This window comes from Octopus bimaculoides, chromosome 25 (genome assembly GCF_001194135.2).
Source record: "Octopus bimaculoides isolate UCB-OBI-ISO-001 chromosome 25, ASM119413v2, whole genome shotgun sequence".
In the NCBI taxonomy this organism is placed as follows: Eukaryota; Metazoa; Mollusca; class Cephalopoda; order Octopoda; family Octopodidae; genus Octopus; species Octopus bimaculoides.
Genome location: NC_069005.1, coordinates 15692549 through 15697960, shown reverse-complemented (window position 1 = coordinate 15697960; position 5412 = coordinate 15692549). Strand labels below are relative to the sequence as shown.

At 36.5% G+C, this 5412-nt stretch overlaps 1 protein-coding gene across 12 annotated transcripts in view; it reads left to right on the top strand.

The window, feature by feature from the left end:
* Positions 1-5412, top strand: part of LOC106877382 (RIMS-binding protein 2) — an 888511-nt gene that overhangs the window by 542847 nt on the left and 340252 nt on the right. The window lies entirely within an intron of this gene.

Here is a 5412-nt window from a genome sequence, read left to right as displayed (position 1 = left end):
GTATATATATGTATACATGTGTGTATGTATATGTATGTATGTATATATATATATATGTATATATATGTATACATGTGTGTATGTATATATGTTATGTGTATGTGTGTATGTATATATATATATGTATGTGTAGGTGTATATATATATATATATGTGTGTGTGCGTGTGTGTATGTATGTATATATATATGTATGTATGTATGTATGTATGTATGTATGTATGTATGTATGTGTATGTATATATGTTATATATATATATATGTGTATGCGTATATATGTATGTATGTGTATATATATATAATGATGAAAGGCAAAGTCACCCTTGCAGAATTTGAACTCGGTATATAAAGACAGATAAAATGCCACTAAGCATTTTTCCCTGCTTACTAACAATTCAACCAGTTCGCCACCTTAGGGTTGGTAAAGATATTTCTTGATGAGCCAATGAGGAAGCTATTATGTCATCAAGGAACCTACTAGAAATAGCAGCCAATCTCTTTTGTATTGCACTAATTAATGACTTAAAAATAAAAGACACTTTGAATAGAATAGTTTGAGATACACTGTAAAAGGGGGGAAAAAAAGGCTGTTCATGTCTGAAGCACCTTCGATTAGGATTAGGGGTTGACCTAGACTAAGTAACTACAACAACTGTTGTCAATAAAGAATAACAGATCAAGATGTTCTTTGTATTTGTCATTTAAAAGTTTGTCTTGAGCCTCCAGGCCTCATTAGGTCGAAGAATATCTCAGTTCTTGAGGAATGTAAGCAACTAAGAGTATAAGAACACACTTTGGACTCCCATGTGTCAGTGAGTATTATTACTATCAATTGCTTACACTGCTGGTACCCCTTTCAACTGAAGAGACTGGAATAACTAGAAATGAAGTACCTTTTTAGAGAACAAAGGTTTGGTCATGTGATAATAGTGAGATGGTAATAATATTGAGTGGGCAATAAGGCGATGAGCTGGCAGAATGGTTACGACACCAGAAAACCAGTGGCAATGCCACTGGGGTTGACTTTGCTTTTCATCCTTTTGGGGTCAATGAAATAAGTACCAGTTGAGTACTGGGTTGATGCAGTCGACTTACCCCTCCAACAAACTTTCAGGCCTTATGCCAAAATTTGAAACCAGTATTGAGTGGGCAATGAAGTGTTGTCACAATAAAACTACCTATTCAGACAATTGTTGATAAGCCATAAAGGGAGCTACTATGCTGTCAAAGGACCTGCTAGAAATAGCAGCCAATCTTTTTTGTATCACACTCCCTGCAAAATGCCACAAGATTCAGAAGGATGTAACTACCAATGGCATAAAATTCAGAAGGATGTAACTTCCAGTGTGAACTTCTTGATCACACAGCTACACTGACACCTATTATATTCTTCAAGTTTCCTTCCAATGTGCTGCATGATCCAGGTCTTGAACCTACAACCTTACAATCATGATGCTGATAACATTACTATTAGTCCACTTGCCTTTACATTTGTTATTATAGAGTAAGCACCCATGGGATTGCACCTAGAAAGTTCCACTCCAAGGCACAAGTCCAGGCAAGGTTTATGGAAGACCAGCAATCACCCATGCATACCAGCCCCCCCCCTCTCCACGCCACTGATGTTATCCAAGGGAAAGGCAAAGGCCAATACAGCTTGGCACTAGTGACATCATGACTCATTTGTACAGCTGAGTGAACTGGAGCAACATGAAATGAAAGTATCTTGCTCAAGAACACAACACACAGCCTGGTCTGGGAATCGAACCCATTACCACATGATTGTGAACCTGACACTCTAACCACTGAGACATGCACCTTTGCATTTATTATTATAAACCCTATTAAATGTGAAATATTATCCCTTTTGATATCAAACCACCTGGGACTGCTCCTGGTTCTATGATGCAAACTTCATGGTTAAAAATGATCTAAAATCACACCTTCTATCAAAATTGTATGTCAATTTATGTTCCAAATACCAGTTTGATAATAATGACAGTTATTTTCCTGAATTCTCCGTCAGGTGCAAGCGTGAGTGTGTGGTTGAGAAGCTTGCTTTCCAACCAGGTGTTTTTAGGTTCAGTCACAATGCGCAGCACTTTGGGTAAACCCCAGGTCAACCACAACTTTGGCAATGGATTTGGTAAACAGAAACTAAAAGAAGCCCATCATATGTGTGTGTGTGTGTGTGTATTTGTCTCCCACCATCACTTGGCAACTAGTGTTGGTTTGTTTACATCCCATAAACTTACCAGTTTGGCAAAAGAAACTAATAAAATAAAAAGTAAGTACCAGGGTTGACTCATTTCAACTAAATCCCTTTAGAGAAGTGCTCCAGCATGATCACAGTCAAACAACTGTAACAAGTAGAAGATAAAACAATAAGAATAAAGATCATTTTCAAAATTAATTGAAACAAAAGGCAGTATATTTCAACAGAAACATGGTAACAAAAAGGTTAAGTTGTAAATAAAAATAGAAGACAAACAAAAAAAAAAACCCAACAGCTTTAAATCACAAAATGCTAACATGCTTTATGTTCTGCCCAATATCATCCAATATCATTTTCATGTGTGATAACAATCTATATATACTGGCCTTGATCAGTAAAAGCTGTAGTAATATTACTTATCCTCGTGAAGTTTCCTTTGATTTTATAAAAAAAGAAATTCTACTCTTTTCACTCTCTTAATACCAGTCAGACAATTACTCTAAGTGACTAGCAGTGAAAGTGTTAAAATAGATTACCATCTCATACTATCTGGTGGTTTGCACTAGATACAACTGATAAATTTCAAGCTGTGATTCTATTGGTCAAAATAATCTTGGAAGTCTTCTCCCATTCCTCACCACCACCACCACCATCACTTACATCATTTTCACCATGCTAACATCTCAGATTTTTTTTTTGGTGGTGGTGGTGGTGGTGGTGGGGGTGGGGTCTACTGGATTTAGTCATTGGATTGTCGCCATGCTGAGGCATGGCATTTCAAAGGATTTTTTATGCTTGTAATGACCCCATTATTTATTTCATTTGCCTTCTTATTCTATTAATCTGTTTTTAAAGTGCTAACTTATGAGACATTAACAGCAGCACTTTTTATAAAGGCAATGTAAACATAAACACAGAAAAATACACACACACACACACACACACACACACACACACACACACACACACACACACATATTGTATGTGCAAGTATGGCTATGGGCTATGTGCTTAAAAAGTTTACTTCGTAACATGGTTTCAGGTTCAGTCTCACGAGATGGCACCTTGAGCAAGTGTCTTCTACTATAGCCCAAGATTAACCAAAGCCTTGAGAGTGGATTTCCTTGATGGAAACTGAAAATAGCCCATAGTGTGTGTGTGTTTGTGTACATGTGTATAGGTGTGTGTACGTATCTTCTGATCTTGATACAGCATGACAGTTGTAAATGGTTATCACTGTCATACAACCAGTGTCAGTCATTTCCAATATTCTGCAAAAACATTTCTGGCCATGATGAAATACTACCTTGCTTGGAAACAGGTGAGGGTTGGTGACAAGAAGGGTATCTGGCCATAGAAAATCTGCCTCAACAGATTCCACCCAACACATGCAAGCATGGAAGAGCTGATGTTAAAATGATATAATGGACTGTTTATTTAATTTAGACCCCCTTCAGTCATGAATGACCATGGAATTGAACCTAGAAAGTTCCCATCTGAGGTACAAGCCCGGGCAAGATTGTTTATGGAAAACTAGCAGTTGCCCATACACACCAGCCTCCCCTCTTCACACCACTGATGTTATCCAAGGGGAAGGCAAAGGCCAGTACAGCATGGCACTAGTGGTGTTGCAATTCATTTCTACAGCTGAGTGAACTGGAGCAACATGAAATAAAGTGTCTTGCTCAACGACACAACACACAGCCTGGTCCTGGAATCAAACTCATTACCTCATGATTGTGAGTCCAACACTCTAAACACTAAGCCATGTGCCTTCATTGTCTAATAACCTGTTATGCTGTGATTCAAGGGAGATTTGGCTGCTATTTCTACCAGGTTGATTGACTACATAGTGTCACCCTTGTTAACTTATAGGCAGTGATGTAGTCATTCTTTTACTGGTTATAGTCATTAGATTGTGGCTGTGGTGGGACAACACTATCAAGGATTTTAGTTAATGATGTGGATCTTGATATTCATTCCAAGCTGATACTTGGTTTATCATTCTCCACTTTTCAAACTGCTAGGTTACAAGAACAGATAAGACAGTAACCAAGTGTGATATCAAAAATTAAATTATTTATAATTAAAATTACATCATTTCTGTTTAGTGATCAAGCATCCTTTGAATTTTTGAGTTACATTGAAATGTTAAGATAACAGAGCATGAGGGAGTGTATAGAGATATGATTGTCAATGTAGAAAAGTTGATTCATGATGTAGAAGCAACTTGATTTAGAAAGCTTTCACAATTGTCCATCTTTAAATTACATTGCAGAAGTGAATTTTTGACCATTTAAGAATAAACAAAATCTCTTAACCTTTTTATTGCGGAAATCAGATATGCCCACTCAAAACCTTATTATCCTTAACTGCAGAAACCAGTTTAATATACCAATCTATCTTTTGCTGCGGAATGTCATGACTGAAGCTATTTTTTGTTGAGATGTGTCAAGTTTATCACTAATGGAATAATATGCAACCTCAGGTTGACAGGCCCTAAAAAAACATTAACCTCCAATAAATTTGCTTCTTGTAAGAAAATACCAATTCCAATTCCAATTTTTGGTAGACATTTAACATTATTTCTGGAATAACCATGAAATTCGATTTCATGGTTAAAGGGTGAAATTCATTTTTCATTTATTTCTTGAATTTTCAAAATATGTTACCTACCGACACGATTCCATTGCAATTGTTTGAAAGTTACTGGCACTTTTTTTCTATTCCTCAAATTTTTTTCTTTCTAATCTGTTGACATTTTTAACCACATTGATCTATTTTATGTAAATGTTTCGCCACTTGAGACCTTGTACTTGGTTACAAAATCCCTGAGAGACATCTCTTTGTCTGGACAAGTTGCCATTCTTCTGCAGATATATATATATATATATATATATATATATATACACACACACATACATACATACATACATACATACATACATACATACATACACACACACACACACTCATACACATAAGGGGATGCTGAAAAGTTCCTGGGTTTGGGTAAAAAAAATATATAGGAGGATCAGTTAATTAGGATTTTATTAGACATATTTCCCTCTCAGATTCACACACTTATTGCAGCAGTCCTTCAGTTTTTCTAAGCAATGTAAAAGAACTCAGAATGTTGGGCCTCCAACCAGGCCCTTCGCAATACCCTTAAAGCCTGGAACTTTTCAGCATCCTTGTG